Source organism: Topomyia yanbarensis, chromosome 2 (assembly GCF_030247195.1).
Source record: "Topomyia yanbarensis strain Yona2022 chromosome 2, ASM3024719v1, whole genome shotgun sequence".
Taxonomy (NCBI): Eukaryota; Metazoa; Arthropoda; class Insecta; order Diptera; family Culicidae; genus Topomyia; species Topomyia yanbarensis.
In genome coordinates this window covers 314509400-314528525 of record NC_080671.1, presented here as the reverse complement: position 1 = coordinate 314528525, position 19126 = coordinate 314509400, and the positions used below count along the sequence as shown (strand labels likewise).

At 39.4% G+C, this 19126-nt stretch overlaps 1 protein-coding gene across 2 annotated transcripts in view; it reads right to left on the bottom strand.

The window, feature by feature from the left end:
• LOC131683627 (cardioacceleratory peptide receptor-like) overlaps nucleotides 1–19126 on the bottom strand; it is a 307350-nt gene that overhangs the window by 238210 nt on the left and 50014 nt on the right. The window contains exon 2 of one of the 2 annotated variants that reach the window (XM_058965761.1): nucleotides 14969–14995. The exons of the other annotated variant lie outside the window; for it this stretch is intronic. The gene's annotated coding sequence lies outside the window, so the exon portion shown is untranslated. The remainder of the gene's footprint in view (nucleotides 1–14968; nucleotides 14996–19126) is intronic. 2 annotated transcript variants of the gene reach the window in all.

Genomic DNA, 19126 nt, shown 5'->3' with positions numbered 1-19126 from the left:
ACAAGCACAGTAAACACGTGAAACGCGGTCTACAGAGTGGTGACGCACATCATGACCAGCTACAGCGGAAATAGCATGAACAGCGAGCAACGGTTTCAAGAGGGCCTTCACCGCTCGGAAAACTCCGCCAGAACAGGTTAGATCCACCACCGGGGGCTAGTCGAGTGGACTGCGACCGAGTGATGTGGACTGTCGGAGTTCCAGTTAACCAGATGCCAGCGAAGCAGACACCACGCGCTACCCGGAATTGCCTAACCAACCACGGCACCCTATTGGTTGGCTCGAGAGAAATCTAAACTGAGTACTGGTTCTGAGTAGGCAGCGACGAAACACCATCAGTCGCGGGTCGTCGGGGCACCAGTGAACCGGACGCGCTGCTCTACAGAAATCGCCGAATTGACCTAGGCATTTGGCTGGTTGGCTGGTCCATCGTCGGGGACTAGACCGTGTAGTTCACGAACAACTCGGGAGTTTTACGAAGAAGAGGGTACTAAATGGCACAAGAGAATCGAAGAGCTCAGTAAAGAGACGGCGCCGGTGGTTGAGTGGTAAGCGTGACCGTCACTTATTCCAGTTGGCCTGGATTCAATTCCAGCCGAGGTCATTGAGAGTTTTCTGAGGTGAAACAATCTGTTGTCACGTCTTCCTTCGGAAGGGAAGTAAAGCCGTTGGTCCCCGGTCCATGAGTTGATGGATCGATATCTCGTCCAGATAGTCACCTCTCTGGCGTTGGTAAAGAAGAAGTAGAATCCAACTTCTATACTTACTAACAAATATCCTCCTCCCGTGATACTTGTGGAGTGCGCAGTAGTATATACGGCCTCTAGTAAAAGCAAGCATCGGACTAACAATTCCTTCACTTTCCTTCCGCGATCTGCGTTCGGGCCTGGGCGGCGCCGGTATTGATCAATGAACACTTTAGGATTACCAGGAGTTGCACATTGAAAGATGTTGCGCTACTCCCAAGCATAATTATCTACTTATTCCCTGTGCAACTTCAGCTAGTCCAGATCGATAACGGAGTAGCAGCCAGGGGTGGTCGCACAAGATCAAGCTCAAGCTTAAGCTCAATCTCAAGAAAACCGAAGAGCTCAGTAAATTAGACAGTCTAAAGTTTGCCGCCCAGATTGTCGTCGTAGGGGAAGAACACTAATTCTCAACCCACAGCCAGTTTTCCTACTACCATATAGAATTTGCCACGTTGTGTAGAGGAAACAAAGAACTAACTACTGAGCAGTTGGATTGAAGTATGTGCTGTACGCATAAAAAAAACCTCTCCCCGAAATAATGCCGTAAGGTATGCCCGGGGAGGAATCAGGTTTCAGGCAAGAGTAGTTGTTTTAGCGGGTCGGGTGGCTTCCTAAACCCGTTCCCTGAGTTGTTCTTTGTTGTACATTTTTTCCTGCTTAGGATGTTTTTGAACATTTTTTCTGCTCTCCAAAAACACACAGACAATTTTCTATCTCGACAAACGAAGTTGACTCGGCCCACCGGACATTGGTTAAAAAGTCGAAATTCCGAGCGGTTGTATAACCTTTCTATATGAGTACTCATAACTCCGGAATCAGAATTTCGATCCAAATGAAATTCGGGGTACAATAAATCGCATTTATATTATCCATTTGATATTTGGTTTGAGAAGATTGGTTCGGCCATCAGCAAATAACTGATATGAGTTTAATTCTGGAGTATACCCGAAGCCCGGGACTTCTAGAATTGTCGATAGTGGACAATAAATTCAAAAAATCTTTGATTAACCATCAGTGATGTAGATCTGCAGTCCGAATAAATTTAATATCCATTTCAACAGATTTTTAACCTCTGGGTGTAAGGTGGGCCATTCCAGCAAAAAAATCGCTTCTTCTGCTAACCGCGAAGAACCCATAAGGAATAAACCATTTTCGATTTGGAAAGTAAAATAACTCTATTTCATATAAAACAGCCAAAAACTCGAAGTATACATGACAACGGCATCGCCTGGGAAGCAAACTGTGGTGAATTTGCACCCAAGTAGTAATAAAAACTCTGCTGAAAATATAAAGCAAGGGGAAAAATTAACTTCAGTGCATAAAATTTCTTTTAACGACTTTGTCAGTCTTTTTAGAAATATTTATATTTTACGTTCCGATACTTTCTGGAATCATCTTCAGGGGAAACTAGTTTATAATGTATGATTCCCCTGAAGATGATGCCAAAAAGCATCGAAACGTCAGACAAACATTACAATCTGTTCTATTATTTCTTAAAAGACTGACAAAGCCGTTAAAAGAAATTTTATGCACACCATACCAGTCGATAACTTCAGTACTATAAAAGCAGGGTTGTTACGGTCGCGCGGATTTCGCGATTTTCGCGGATTCTAGTGGTCGGTTATAGAAGCTTTTGACAACAATCCGTTCACAAAGTTGAAATCATATGTAAAACTTTTTGACAAAGTTAGTGTTTACTCGAATTGCCACGCGATGTAAAAAGGAACAAATTAGTTCTGCCCAGAAGTAATGAAATCACAACAGGGTCGGGTACGAGGATCACACGAGAATTGAAAATAGCAAAATACCACCGTCTGTGCAATTCTGAAACATTTTAAGGAACACCTGTTTCCCGGGAGGTGTAATCAAGGCATCGGACGTTGTGTTCAACAAACTCTGTACTGCACAGTTCGAAATATGCGCGTTCGGAAAAGTTTCAGAACCGGATCGTAAAGCAAAGCAGTACGGCAAAAATGCGGGTTCGAAAGCTGTATGCTCAAGTGCTGACCAAATCAAACGGATGCATCCTTATTGACGATGAAACGTGTATCTAATTGGATTTCGAATAGAAACAGAAGTTTTATACTGCCAGGGGTCACTAAGATGTTCCCAAGAAATACAAGTTTGTTTTTGTGGATAATGTTACTGGTAAATTGTTGATCTGACCGGGAATCTGCAACGGTAGCTGAAAGACTTCTATTTTCATGGCAGCCTACCAGACTATGAAGACTAGATTCTTAGGAATGTTGCATTTTCAAATGCATGTATTAGTTTAACCTTTCTTTCAATCGAATACTTTTCTAAGGATGGAGCAAAGGTAATAATTTATTTCGCAAAAATAACTGAAACAAAACCATTGTCGTTATTTCGAACAAATGTACGTACTTTTCTGTTGCTGTCGCTCTTCATTCGGCGCTCATCTACTGCAGTCATGGTCTTGGCCTGCGGATTCCACCAATTCTTCATTCGACTAATGTCGCTGGAGATTGCGCTTCATTATCATCCAATACTTAGTATTGGACGGAGCTGCAGACAATTTGGTGAATTCTGCTCTTTTGGGGTGGACTCCATTGTTGTATCATTGTAGTTTGCTGTAATGGCAGCTGGGTAAGTTTGTCCAAACATATCGATCCATAATGAAGGTTAACATCCGTTTGTTGAGGAGCTTCCTTTACTTCCGAACTTGTAGTATTAATGTTTACTTGCCACAGGAACAGATCCCTTGCCAAATCATATTTTTTTCGTGCCGCAATTGACGATATACGGTTCCATTCCGAGACTTGGTATTCACTATACTGCGTACATACTATAAAAAAAATCTCAAAATTCAATTAAGATCAGAGCACAACAATTTGAGTTACAACCTCTAAACCACTCATAGATGGAAGTTTGTTAATGTTGACTATGTGTTTGAACTGTACGGATTCCTGCGCAATCAAAACAGCTGCAGTCAACTGAGTTCACAAGAACCATGCATTTATTAAAAAGAATGCAATAGTTACTAGTAACTTTAGGGGACTCTGATCCAAGCTTTTTTCATATTCTTTTGCGGTGACTAAAATAAGTCGTTCTTTCAATATATAGACCCCTTTTAAAAATTATGAAAATCGAAGGAATAGTTTTTGAACGTTAGTAACTTTCGTTGTACTGAACGTAATCACATTATATTTGCACCAATCACTTGGAAAAATAGTCATCAATTTTGTATTAAATTTCGAAGTATGTATGACTTCTATGGGTAGCGCAAAAAATTCCCAGACACGAAAAAACCGATATGCGTAATTTCTGACAGAGCCCACTCGAAACATTCTGGTAATTACCCACTCGAAACGTTTAAAATACTCGATGTACCACGATCCCATTTGCACAAACACCCCTCACACTAAGCTTGTCTTACTACCCACCCGGACTAAAAGTGTAATGCCGGCCCTGAATATGGTGCACCTAAGAGACCTAATCGAAAATTGGGAAGTTATATAACTCTCATGCATGCATTTTTGTGCTAAGTGCTTAATTCATCGTTCGCTAGTCGAATGAGAAGCATGTGGATGCACGGTTAGATGGTGCGATATGAAGAAGGTAATCATTATCTTCATCGCCCATATATTGTTGTGCATATTATCTTTGTTAATCAGCCTTATTCTGTATTATGACGAATCGCTGTGATTTGCATTCTCAATAACGACATATCAAAATCAAACGTGTGTCAGATTCTATCCAAATTACATTCGTTAATAAAACAATTATAATATTGTGTCGAAAATATTTTGCGTTGTAATATTTCAAAATAACTCTGAAAGCTAGGAATATTACCACGATATGTTTAGCCTATTAATAAAAGACGGTGGACAATACATTTTCAAATAAAAACCATTGCGAGTTTTGAAGATTTATAGGAATTTAAATCTATTTGTTTTGAGAACCGCGCAAAATCTCGCGCGGATTTGGCGTGTTTTTGTTTTGTCGTCTTCCGTAACAACCCTGTAAAAGTAATTGTAAAAGAAACCCGGAGACCCAGAGTTCCTAAAAACCGGAGTCTCCAGGTCAAACCCGGAAAGGTGGCAACCCTATGCCACTAAAATTACGACAAATCTAAACCATCACCAGAAACGTCTGCAAAATTTGTGTTTCAGTGATGAAAATTAACAAAAATGATTGTTAATTAATAAGTAGCTTAAGCAAGTAATTTTTTCTACAGAACAAACACATCTGTATACAATTAAGTGTCGATGGTTGGATCAAAACATATAAAATGAATGACGGGGTAAAACTCAGATGTTATATAAATATAAATATAAAAAGTAAAATGAGGAGATCCGGATATATCAAACACTACACAATTTTCTGAAATTGAATGCTATACAGAAACCCACACTTCCGAGCGACTTTCGTTTTACACCTACACACCACTCTGCAAGTTCACTGCTGTTTTGGCAACGTGTACAGCATTTATCGGATCGTTTGACTTTTAATAACGCAATTACGCGCGAATAATGATCTGCCAGTCGGTAATAAAGTAATTGGTTTCATAAGACGAAGCCGGAAAGGTGCTGCATGTATTGATTGACAGTGCGAAAAGGACGGACCAAGCCGGTGCCATTCAAGCTACCAGCGCGAAGAAAGGTTCTGAATGCCAAGCGAAATTTCATAATTTGTCTAAAATTAAATTTTCCAGACGTGGGTACACGCAATTTAATAATTGTCGCTTTCACTTTGCAATCACTTAGGAATTTTGGGAGGTCTAATCATTTATCGACGACGGTAAACCGGTTGTAGGCTTACTTGTCTGGGTCAGCTTGCTTTTCAGCTGCCAATCAACTAGAGATTCTGATCAAAATTAAATGGCGGAATTATGAAAGAATGCAACGTAATGATTTGTGTTATAATGTTGTAACAAATTATAACAAGTATTACCGGGAGATAGCACTGTGATAGCTTGCAGCTTAGTTGAAATATTGAAATAGTTTCCAACCCAATAAAACAATACCCTGTATTATCATCTAAACTATAAATAACGCTTTTCGATTCATATATATATAGCCGAGCCAATTGTTACCGGTTTTGTCATGTGAACAATGTCTCTAACATGCACCAAACCCGTTTCGAGTTAATGAACCGAATTGCTCCGGATGCCCAAAATGCCGCAAATCGTTCGGAGGTCTCTTGAGAATACCAGATGTCGAATAGAACACTTTCTTCCAAGCAAATATTTCCACCAGTCAGTGGGTGAGGATTTCAATTTACCAGCAGACCGCTGCGCTTTCCTATGTCCAATGGCTTGTGACCAAAAACGTTCCAATGTTGAAATCTTGCGAAGGAAAAATACGATTTGCCTTTCAGCTGAACCTACTAGGGTTGGTACGAAACACAAGTTCGATTAAACGTAAAACAAAATCGACCTGAAACTTCCTGCCGAACGAAAAGATACGCAAGAGGAAATGACTGTCTATTCCGCTGCGTACCGATGCATGCTGGATGAAGATTATTTTTCGAACATAGTGTGGGAGAATATTCACAGTAGATCTGTCCCACTTCACTGTCAGCAATGCCGTCTCTTGTCTCTGCACGAATGTGGGACACGTGCAGAAATCCAACCATTTTCTCAGCGCAAAATAGTGACACCGATCGACGACGACGACGACGACGACGACTGATTCCGGCACGAAGAGCTCCCGGCAAGCGGAAACACAACAATTTGGAAGCGGTCGTGACAGAATAAATCTATTTACCGGAATTTGTTTCTAACGCTCCGTTACCCAATTCGGATGGTACGTGCGATGACAGGAAAATTCCACCGAGAGAGCACTTGTTGCTGCTGTGCGCGGGTCGAATGATGGATTAAAAGTGCGAATACATTCGTTCAGCCTCTCTGTATGTGAGTGCAAGTCCCGTGGCGAAAAATCACCGAATCAACACAGTTGTTTTATGGAGATAGATATTAAAGTAACAGGAAAAATCGGGGCAACTTCTGAGTCGAACCCTAATCTCTTCAGTAGTCGGCTGAAAATTTGATCCAAAACAAACTAGTCCGATAGGTAGAGAAAAATGCAATTTATTTAAAGAATTTTAACTTGCTCGCATTTTCGCTGCTTGGTGTCACTGTACACACTATGCAATTGGCAGGGCTTTTGTCTGTCACGTTCATTAGTACGCATATTTCTTATGATAAGTTTGCCAAAATTTTATAAAACAACAATTACGCGTTATTGAGGACCCCGAGTCTTACATTTGTTATACAGAAAGTTTTTTGCCAGCTTGGATGGTTTGCAATTTATTGAAATTTTAATGCGTCTGTCTCGTTGTGCAATTTTCGCAGTTAGTTTAAAGTTTGTCCTACGACTTTAAAAATCTGTTCCATTAGTCACCCAAACTACGTGAAAACAGTTCTAATCAAAATTTAGAAAAGAATGGTGTAAATGTAGTCTAAGGATTTTTTTCAAGTAGAATACTTTCAACCTTTCAATACTGGGGTCCAGTTTCAAAAACTTCTTATGATTTTTTTCCCGAATAATTATTGAACCGAATCGTAATACCTTTGCACTATCTATTCGAAAATATATGTACGTGTTTTTATTCAATTTCGCAAAATGTGCTACTATAAATTGAGCCAAAACGGATTTTCAGAAAATATGTCGAAAATGACGAGGAAATGCTAAATTTTTAAGTCTATTTCAGGCAAAGCCGTCAAAAGGAAGCATCTAAACATTTCATCACATAAACGACCCACGTGTTGATTTTATATCAGTCGTCGCTCACATGCCAAACGAGTAACATGTTGGCTGTATTTTCCGAACGGTACAATAAGCGGTAGACGCTATACACAGATAAATAATTCATGTAAAATTATGCTAACTATACTGCACATAAAGGGAACGCGACCAATAGTATAAAATTATGCGAGTGATTAATTTTACATTGGCCACAAATCGTACTATAAATAACTTACGTATGTATTGGTGACGATACCGACATAAAAAAATCCGTTAAAAAATACCAAGACTTGAACCGACAATCATTGACTCACCAGAGACACCCCCTTCTGGACTAGACTAAAGCAACACATAACAACGTGACGGCAAAGTGGCGTACATAAGCTTCGCTTGAGCGTGGACAATCCAAGCGCATTGAGTTGAGGCTCGTGCATGTATGTGTATGACGCAGTTAGTTTTTCTCTCCGCTCAACACCGTTTCGTATAAAATCGTGTAAAAATAAGATATTTTACCTGACAGTTAAATGAATAGCGCGCAGGTCTCCAGCAGAATCATGTAAATTTCCATAGGAACATACAGATTTGCATGATTTTCAGGGGTCGTTTTATGTGCATGATATATAGCGTAAATTTATTCGTGAAACATAATTACACGAATAGTTTTTCTGCGATATCAGGAAATACGCTGAAGTTAATTTTCATATTTTTTTTTTGCTGTGTAGATTTTCGGCAACATTGGCATTCGCATATACTGGCTCCTAAGTGACTCAATCAAATACGGGTGGTATACAAATAGAGGTGCTGCGTGTTCGTTTCAATCATCCGTCGCTCGAACGCTAAACGAGCAACTTCATGGCTATATCGTTCGGGAAGTATAATCGTTCGTGTACATGCCAATTTTCAGATCGCACAGCGTCATGAGGAGCGCACGATGGACTTTGTATACAGCTGATTTACACAGTTTAGCTGTGTGTGAGTCTACTATGGATTTTCGGCAGTGGTGACATTGACTTGCGCACAGTGGTACCATATAGAGATGGGCGAACCGATTCCGTTTAGTGAGCGATTGGTGTCCGATTCACTTGTAAAGAAGAATCGACTCACAATCGATTCAGTGATTCGTTTGGAAAGATCTGGGAAATATCAATGGAATTTTGATCTTGAGTAGAGATTTAAATTTCATACACTAAAAAATGCATGCGTGTGTTCATTACGCGTACATATATTTTTATGTGATTCATGTCCACAACTAACTTACTACATTTACTAGCATCTTTTTAGGATCGTCAACCTTCATTAGTTCGGTGCAGCGCATTCATCCAATTATTTTCGGTTCAAATTCAATTTCAGTTTAAAACTGAATTTTGTTTTTGTACTGGCTCTGAGTGGGAATATAGAAAAACAAAAATGCATCAGACATATATTACGCTGTTTACCTATGCTCTAAAATTTAAGAGGCCACTGAAACCATCCGATTCTTCGTGAAACTGTATTAAGCTTGGAAGTTAATGAATGGGAGAGGCGTTGAAATAAATTCTGGTTTCGGTAAATACACGCAGAAACAGGCAACTTTTACCAAAAGTAAATAGTTATAACAAGCGTTGTAATTTTAGATTTCTCTAAGTCGCTCAACCGCAGGATTTTTTAAAGAATGACAAAATTTTAAAAAAAGAATTGTGTCAGTCATCTTCAAGAGTCGATTCTTTTGATCGATTCACGATTCACTAGCCCTAGTATCGTGTGAGGTTTTCCCCCGTTTCCTTGCTGTGCGCAGAGTTTGTCTTGCGCTCTTCATGACGCTGTGCTATTTGAAACTTTCAACACTGCAGGGTGCGAAGCATGTGTGAGTTGTGTTGGAATAAATTTAATTATTTTCTGCTTGTGTATGCGTTGGGTTGATACGGGTGAAATTCTCATTACAATATGTTTTCTCCACTTAGTAGGTACGTGAGAGGATGAACCTACTGACACACACGTTTTATATTACGAAAGTGAGCGAAGCGGTTTTTCACAAAGGTGTCTAACAACTGAATTTACATACTGAAAGGTGGATGTTAGTTGTATATTTTGGTGGGCGAGAATATTGACCTATGTTAGAGCAGTTTCAGTTTGTTTCAAAAAGTTGCGAATGCCATCTGATCAAGTTAAAGTACTGATTGGTTTTTATTAATATCACAGCTTTGCAGGCATTAGTACCCAACAAACATTAGGAGCTGAACTATAAGATTACTTGCTGATTAAAAGCAGACTTAAAGCTATTTAAGCTGAATAATACTTTCGCTGAAACGCTATTTAAATATTAACAGTTTATTCAGCCTATTTAAACTCCAGTAGTCGCCAGTTCAAACTAGGTTGAACTATACTACTAACAAATGTAATATTAATGCTTTTATTCAACCATCTTAATTAGACTGAATTACGAGTTGAATAAATGATGCCGTTATCAATACTATTACCTTTAATCATTAAGCTGTACTACATGTCTTCAAACGGTTGTTTCTACCTATACCTATTGGAGTATCCCTATGACTATTAGCTGAATTATGTGTTTAACAAACTCCAAAAATTGACACGATTAGCGAACCATGAAAAATGGTAACCGACCTGGGTTCGAGTCCCAATACACGCACATTATTTTTGCCTTTCTCAATAGAAAGGTATTGCAATTGCTCTGAAAACCGACTTGGTAACGGAGGCCCGGAGGGCCGAGTGACATATACCATTCGATTCAGTTCGTCGAGTTCGGCAAATGTCTGTGCGTGTGTATGTATGTATGTGTGTATATGTGCGTCTGTGTGTATGTGACCAAAAATGTCACTTCTTTTTCTCAGAGATGGCTGAACCGATTTTCACAAACTTAGTCTCAAATGAAAGGTGCAACGTTCCCATAGGCTGCTATTGAATTTCTAATGGATCCGACTTCCGGTTCTGGAATTACAGGGTGGTGAGCACGATCACGCAGAAAATGTCGATTTTAATAATTTCTGCAATGAATGTATAAAGGAAGCACGTCGTTTGGCATAAGTTCGTTTGGCATAAGTTCATTTGGCATAAGTTCAAACAAGTGGATCACAGATTTGCTTGCAAGGGGCTGCCGTTCCGACGGGGGTATACAGATTCAAATAACTGCTCATGTTTGAAAGAAGGAGTCAACTCCTAAGTTTAAGTAATCCGGGCAAACGAGTGGATCACAGATTCGCTTGCAAGGGGCTGCCGTTCCGACGGGGGTATACAGATTCAAAGAACTGCTCATGTTTGAAAGAAGGAGTCAACTCCTAAGTTTAAGTAATCCGTCGGAACGGCAGCCCCTTGCAAGCAAATCTGTGATCCACTCGTTTGCCCGGATTACTTAAACATAGGGGCTATCAGCTAGTTTAAGTCCGACGGAGCGGAGCGATGTCGGACAGCACCACGTTTAAAGCGATGTAGCGTAGCCACATTAGGCATCGTCAACGCCTAATATAACGGAGATTTCAATGTATATTTCAAATTATGCCAAACGACCATTATGCCAAATGACCATTATGCCAAACGACCATTATGCCAAATGACCATTATGCCAAATGACCATTATGCCAAATGAACATTATGCCAAACGACCGTATGTGTCACCTACGGTTATGCCAAATGAACATTATGCCAAATGAACTTATGCCAAATGAACTTATGCCAAACGAACTTATGCCAAACGACGTGCTCCCATGTATAAAGGTGAAAAAATTTCCAAAATACTGCCACAACTGCTTCGATTTGTAGTATTAGGTCACTAACATCCATTCAAAGTCTCTTTGGCCACATTGGCCACCATCATCGGTTCCGGAAGCCCCGGCGGAAGTATCTAAATTCAGAATAACAGTCACATCGGTTTCTCGGAGATGGCTAGACCGATTCAACCAAACTTAGTCTCAAATGAAAGGTATTGCGCCCCCGTAAATGGCTATTAAACTCATTCCGATCCGACTTCCGGTTCTGGAGTTACGGGTTGTGGCGTGCGATCACATAGCAAATTGCGATTCAAACCGATGAAAACAAAAAAGGTAAAAATTTAGCTAAAATGTCTCTCAAACAACTTAAATTTGCAGTTCTAGGTCACCGACGGCCAACCAAACTTTCGTTGACTACATTGACCACCATAGACGATTCCGGAAGTGCCCGGGAAAAACCGCGATCTTTCAAAATTAACGAACTCACATCAGTTTCCCGGAAATGGTTGGGCCGATTTTCACAAGCTTAGTCCCAAACGATAGCTATAATATCCCCACAGATGTCTATAAAATTTTGTACGGATCGGTTATATGGTTCCGGAAATATAGACTAAACCGTCCGGTCACATATGAAATTCCCATGTAAGCCGGATCTCAAATTTTTTTTCAACGGGGGGAGTGACCCCATGAAATTTCAGAAATCGAATTCGTATTTTTGATGCCAAACATCTTTAAAATGCATGAAACGTCGAAATTTTATGTTACCTCGAAAAAAATTCTATGAAAATCGACTTTTTGGGACTTAACCGATTTCGCTCATTTTTTTCAATTCAATATTACCGTGGCTGGTTTTTCTTTTGTAAAATTTTAGAACTCGAATAATGACTTCTTTTCTTGTATATAGTTGTCAAGTCATGTATAATAAAATTGTGATGCATACATTTGAAAGCTTTTGATAAATGAAAGCAACTAAAAAATTCTCGTGTTCATGATTGAGAAAGGCACAATTGCACCGCTAGGTGGATTAAAACAGTTTTTTTTTTTTAATTTCGTTTATAGATATTTTAAGCTTAAGGTCATTCGCCTCTTCGGGTTATAAAAATCTCTAATGAAACATTTCTAACCAGTGCTTTGCAATCTCACGATGGTCTTTGAATTGTGATAGTAAATATGAAGTGACCGTATCACCACAAAAATGACCGTTATTTCATTTCCATTTTCCTCGGATAGTGTTTCAGTTAACTATCTCTCACAGAAGCCGTGCGAGAGAGAACGCATTGAAATGATAGACAGATTGAGTACCATTTATTTTGTATTCGTACGGTAAACGAAATATTATCAGTGTATTGTATTCAGGCAGCATGCGTTGTTTTGTTGATTTTTTCTTCACCTTTCTGTTCCTTTTATGTATAGCAATTTATGTGAAACCGCCTGTTTGTTAACTCTAGCTTGTTGTTTGTAATAAGATGACCGTCATAACCGTATTCATATTGTTTATAAAATGACGGTCAGTTTCCCTTACTCTCAATAATGATATCAATGAGTGAGAGATTCAGAAGAGAACCGTCTGACTGTTTTCAATTCATTGGAATGAGAACCGTAACTCAATAAGCATCGCTTACTGTTTTAACTGCTAACCGTTTCATTCTCTAGCAGGTTTGCCATCAGTACCGTGATGGAGGTCAGCACTGTTTCTAACCCTATATGCGGGGTCGGGACTCGAACCCAGGCGCGCTGCGTACAAGGCAATCGATGTACCGACTACGCTACGCCCACCGATACATTTCATAAGGAGCACTGGTATAATCGAATTTCCATTTGATTGCTTATTATCTGGCATTTCGTTAACTTACCCCATACATTCCGCCAACTTACCCCGGGGCTGGGGTAAGTTGGCGGCTTATTCGCGTCACATATGTTTGTCTCCAAAAATAAAGACAACATATCAAACATTTTAATAAAATTCAGAGACCTTGCCAACAATCTGCCCTTTCATGCAACGTGTTCTATTTTGCAAGATCTACCAAAATCAAAGCGGTAAAAATTTAAAACTGAAAACACCGCCAACTAGCCCTGGTCTCCCCTACAACATTCTACATAAGCTGATTGATCTTTTTGAAAATCTAACACACGGTGTGAATAAAAACTGCTTTTTTCGTTTTCGATTTTTGCCTATTCTCTGTCCAACCTTAATGAATAGCAAAGCCATGGCACTACAATACCTATGCGAAATATTTGCCTTCTGTTTCAACACACTTCGCGGCTGATTCTTAGTGTACAGGGATATCTTGTAGCTAGTGTTACGATCCTACTGACATCTGAACCAGCTTTTCATATTGTACCAAGAGCACACGGCAGCACATTTCTCCGAACAACATAAGTAACATACCATTGAAACCATTGTGTTCTGATTCCCGGTAGTTCTAAATTTCCTTCACCAGAAGACTAACTGCTTTAACTACAACCACTATTATTTTTCAATAAACATATTAAAACACCGCAATTTCCCTCTACCAACCATTTTCAGTTGATCTACTTTAATTCTAAGCTCTAGTATAAACTCATTTCAAACCAGTTGTCTCTCTTAACGATGCATTTTCCAACCGTTTATATGTGCAATTTGCTTCGTTTAATTTGCCACGTGTAGAGATATTCGTACACCGACTGTGCTGCTCGGATGTCACAATGAACGGATGCCAAGTTAGCATCCTCCTCTGCACCCGCACAGAAATGTTTATACGTTGCTATAATATGCTGCTGCCAATTAGATAAATATCCCTTGCTCTTTAATATCTTCATGCTCAATAAAATGCTTTCGTGAATACTTTGTTTAATCAACCTAGTAGTGCGATGAAATCTGTCTTAATTTTTTAATAATTCAATTAGGTAAATATTTCTGTGCAACCCGGGAACTCTTCCAGGAATCTATCTATACAACTTCAGTCGAACCACTCCCAAATAAATAATTTTCTGGCGCACTTTCTAACTACTTCGTTACCGCAGACGGTTGACGAATTTGTGGTCCACATTTTTTTGTAAATGACCTCGCTGTCAGGTGGATCGTTAGGCACGAAAACAAGGCCTTCGACTAGTGTAACCAATGATTTAAAGTTCACACGCCAAACCGTATCGAAAGGATGTTACTCTAACCTGAATTATTGCGCCGAGTTGGATGTAAGTCAACATTTAGCCGCCTGTCGCCGGTAAAAATAAACAACTCTTCGACAGTACTTCAAAGCGCACGAACGCACATCTCATAAATAATCCGTTCACCGAATCGATTGAAACTAGTACGACTAATTGACTAAGCACTAAATCTCGGCCGGTTTAGCGAGACATCATAATGCTTCATTGAAAACAAACAAGTTCGCGTGTACGCATGAGAATTACAAAAACAATCTGTAAAACGTTTTCCCCTTTCTTTTCCTTCGAAAGAGGCGTAGGTATTTTCCGTGGTGATCGGAAACATTTTAAGAGCGGTTAAAATTTAAGTCACTCCGGCGGTTCAAATAATACTGTTTTGTGAGTTGAAGATTTATTAGCATAACATTTTGACAGACAGAAAGTTAATTATAATAACAAATGGTTTTTAGTGAGAAATATTCTCAATGGACTTAGAAGTGGGTCAAAACCACATCGAATCGTTTAGGACAGTGTTTTGGTAGCAGGCCAGAAGTGCTGGTACAAAGGTGTCAGCAATTCTCAATGCTTGTTTTAGTGTGGTACTGTGTCTTTTCTCCCAATAATTTGGTAAATAAATAAAAAATAATTTATTTTCAGAATAAACAATATATGGAATACTTACCACTTTTTACAGCTAGGATTAGGAAATCTGAAACCAAAAATAATTATATCATTAAAAATAAACGACATACATCCATCTATTAGTGTCATGCCTTTGAATATTTCGCAAACAAAAAATCATCCCTCAACCACTCAAGGCCTTAGAGCCTTCTCGGCACCATCCCGACATAACAGCAATATATCACAGTAAATCCCCCCACAAAGTCCGGCAACAGTAGGAAAATTAATTTTTATTGGTTCTACGCATTATTTCCATAATGCCGGCCGGAATTAGCTCTGACCGGCCGGCGGTGGCGTATGATAAAACCCGAGTGGCTTTCTTTTAGGAAGAGCGAAAATCCACAGCGACATTAGGAGGCCGTTTAATCCCTGGGAATGCTCTTTCGCACGCACTATGGCAGTAAATTTATCACGAATCCTGAAATCTGAAGATTATTTGTTACATTCTGAACCTTGATCTGCCTTCTTTGCGTACGATGAATTGGGCCTTTTGTCACAACCACAAGTTGCTCCGCTTTGTTTGTTGACGTGGATAATCGAGCTCTATAAATATGGATAACTGACCGGTCAATGACCCATCAAGTGGAGATGGGATTTTCACTTGCTTCCACACGCATGAATTTGTGGAAGAATGATGTTGAATATGTTTGACGTGGGGGTGGCTTTCGTAAATGGATCATCGATTTACATGTTCAGGACGATGATTACGTAGCTGAGTATAGCTGGAAAATCTTTCCTAGGGCGGTTTGACTAGGATTATACGAGTTTTGGAGAAACTTAAAAACAGGAAACCTGATAATCTTTTCCGGTCGTACTCAGACATAAAACCAGCTCCTTCTTTAAATAATCATCATCAGAGACGCAAAAGTCCACGTGGAAGGTAAGCTAGACAAACGAGTTTAAAGATGTTCAACTGAAAATAACTTATATGAAGCGTAACAATATTTTTGCGAGACCACACCCAAAATCCGACGGGTATGTTTCTATTACTTTTGGGTAAGATTGTCTTTTCGGTATCAGACCGCGCATTGCGGTATGTGACCTTTCGTTGACTTTTCGCAGGTTCACTGTGCTTTATCATGACCCTACGGATTAATTTAAATATATGGAGAAAAGTCACTTATCAATATATAGCTAGATAGAGTTAAAATAAACATTAAAACGAACTACTAGATATAAAGGTCAATTTTAAAATCATTATAAAATAAATAACATGCATAAAATTCAAAAATTAAAATTTAAATATTAAAATTGCTTTAGCTAGATAGACGGCACAACGATCAAATTGAAAAACTCTACACAAACTAGGGTTTATATTCAGCTCATACAACACTACACGCCACAGAACACCCACTAACACCCATACTCCAGAGAACTGAAGTTGATTCAGTAACCACGGCTGAACAAGTGGGAAATCGGAGGCAAGGTTCCGGGAAACTCGGCAACCGACTCGATCGTCACTTGGAGTTGGAACAGCTTGGACTCTTGGAAAAAAGTTTATAAGTAAAACCCGGTATCATCGATTGATGGCAATAAAGTGAAAATCCACTAAACCGTTGAAGTCAATGCAACTGAAATCAATCAGATTTCGTAACGTTCGCAGTATCACCAACTACGGGTCATATTTCGGATCGAGACCAGTGACGACGTTCTCCGAAGGCCAGGAAGCCTACCCGCACGTTCTTTTCCGGGCCAACGAGTCGACAACCGGCCATCCGATTCAACGCGGTTGAGCGTCCGGGTTCCAGAACGTACAACTTCCATTAGACCAGCAGGGATCCGGAAGGAAATCGCCTTGGCTCGAGTTACAGTCACCGGTAGAGGACACCGGCAGTGGCAGGTGCGCAACGGGCCCTACACTTTACACACCTACAAGCGTAAGTCAATTTTATTGTGATTTTTAGTAGGGTATTAGGGACGTTAGGGACCTTGAGGCTAGAGTGCCAAATAAAACGGCGGTTAGGCTGGTAAATGGCGGGTAACGCGATTACAGACCTCTCTTATGCTCCTTAGCCTGTGCCCTGCAACTCCTATCCCTACCTCCTCGCGGAGCCGGCTGAGGTATGAGCAACCTAAGGGAAGATCGGGTAGCCAACCCCGGTGGGGACTTTGGTCTTACGTTGACAGGGAAGGGGGGCGGGGGGTTGAACCTGAACGAGCGTCTGTTCTCCAGGCTAGGAGCGGGCCACAGCAGCGTCTGTTCCTCATGTTATAGACGGCTGATCATCGTCCGAGTGCCAGCGAGGGACTCTAAGCAAAACTGTGCACAAACAGCGTCTGTTCTGGTATCCAGCAGCTGAACATAAAATGCTCTCCCCGGAGCTACACCCAAGATGGCAGCCTCATCACGGTGTGATAGGGAACCATATGCTAACCACCTACTGTTCCCGAAATTCAAAAACCGTTCTAGAAACCGAAAAAGAATGATTTCAAACTGATTTAACGGCCACGAATTTTAGCTTAGGATTAAAAGTTATTTTTTCCTTTGCAATTTGGGAAACCACAAGGCGAGGAATGTGCCGACCCTGGGGTTAGGGTAGAGTTCCGGCCGGTAACGAAAGTAGTTACAGGGACACCAAAAAATAATTAAATTTAAACGACATGCAAATCAATACGAATGTAAACATACAAAGCTTGAATCAAAAAAATTGATTGAAAATTAAGTTGAATTCGATGCACTCATAGGGAGCATCGAAAGCATACACTTTCGCTCGTGTGATTTTACATGTCATTTATTTTACAGCAATATTGCATTAAAAATACATTAAAGTGCATTGGTATCCCGTTTAATGAAACTGTAATTTTCAATCAACGTTTAAAATATTAATAAAATTCGTTGAAGAAAGCACAACAAGTTGTGTGTATTTATGGTGGAACTTAATTTTACATTTATATTCATGCTCCAAATATGTGCATGAAAGTAAATTTAAAATTACCAAATATTTTTTCTTTGGGTGTTAAACTCATATTCCCGCTAAGGTACACACTTAGAAAAAATGAAAATTGCATTTGACGTAAATAACACTGCGACGTATTTTGCTGTCTAATAAAGGAATTTTACATGTTTTGACATGTGAAATAAAATATTATGTCTCTTTTGATGTAGAACTCGGTAGAATGGAGATGAAGAATTGGAAACATACATGTTCTTGAATGTAAATTCAAGTGAATTGTGACGCTCCTATTGTAACTCGTTCTCAGATAATTTTGTTGTATAAAATATGGTAATCGATTTTTTTTTCGAATATACTACATGTAGAAAATTTTACGCCCTTTCGAAAAACTGATTGACTGATGTGTGGGAGTTTTCACGTTTTCGAGATCTGTTCATTTTTGCTTGTTTTTCAATAGTGTGCTATTGAAATACAAAAACACTAAAGCAATAAAACACAATTTTAGTTAATTCCGAATTGTTTGGTGATAACCAGACGGAAATCCGTTCATAAACAACAAAGCTATTAGCGTTCAAAATAGTGACGCAAAAACGTGACATCGCACAGAGGAGTAACTGGGGTCGAATCCTGGCCAAAACTATTTAATGCAGCTATTGCTGTTATTATGCCTTAATATGAACTACAAATAGAAAATAACTGGTTTTTGGGACTATTTGGCATTTATCCACTTACCAGTGCAGGGGTCAATTTTCTAGATCCTTCCGAATACTAGTGAATACATTTGTTTTTCCCGCTGCATGAACAGTTGGTCAGTGGAAAAGATATCACCATTTTGCATCCATACAAAAATTCTCTAGCAACTTTTGGCATACTCTTTATTTTGCCACAATATGCAGTATGCTTTTAGGTATCTAAAAAAAATATAACTAAATAAAAAATCGAAAAAAAAATTTTTTGGTTATTGGCCAAGAATTTGTTCTAGTTACTCCTCTGTGCATCGTTTGATTTTAGATTTTAGAATGACACCCTGCATTCCCCAGATAGTGCAGTAAGACATTTTCAATGTCAAAACTGTTTTGAAAATTTACTGATACCGCCCGTTAGAAAACGTCAGTCTTTGTAATCTTTGATGTATTTCCAACGAGATAGGTGCAAATATAAAGACATATCGAGCTGGATCAGAAATTCAAATAGAAATTAAGATGGGTTACTGGTTTTTACCTGATTGAGATAAGTTGAAAAATGAGACCACAGATTACAGACGT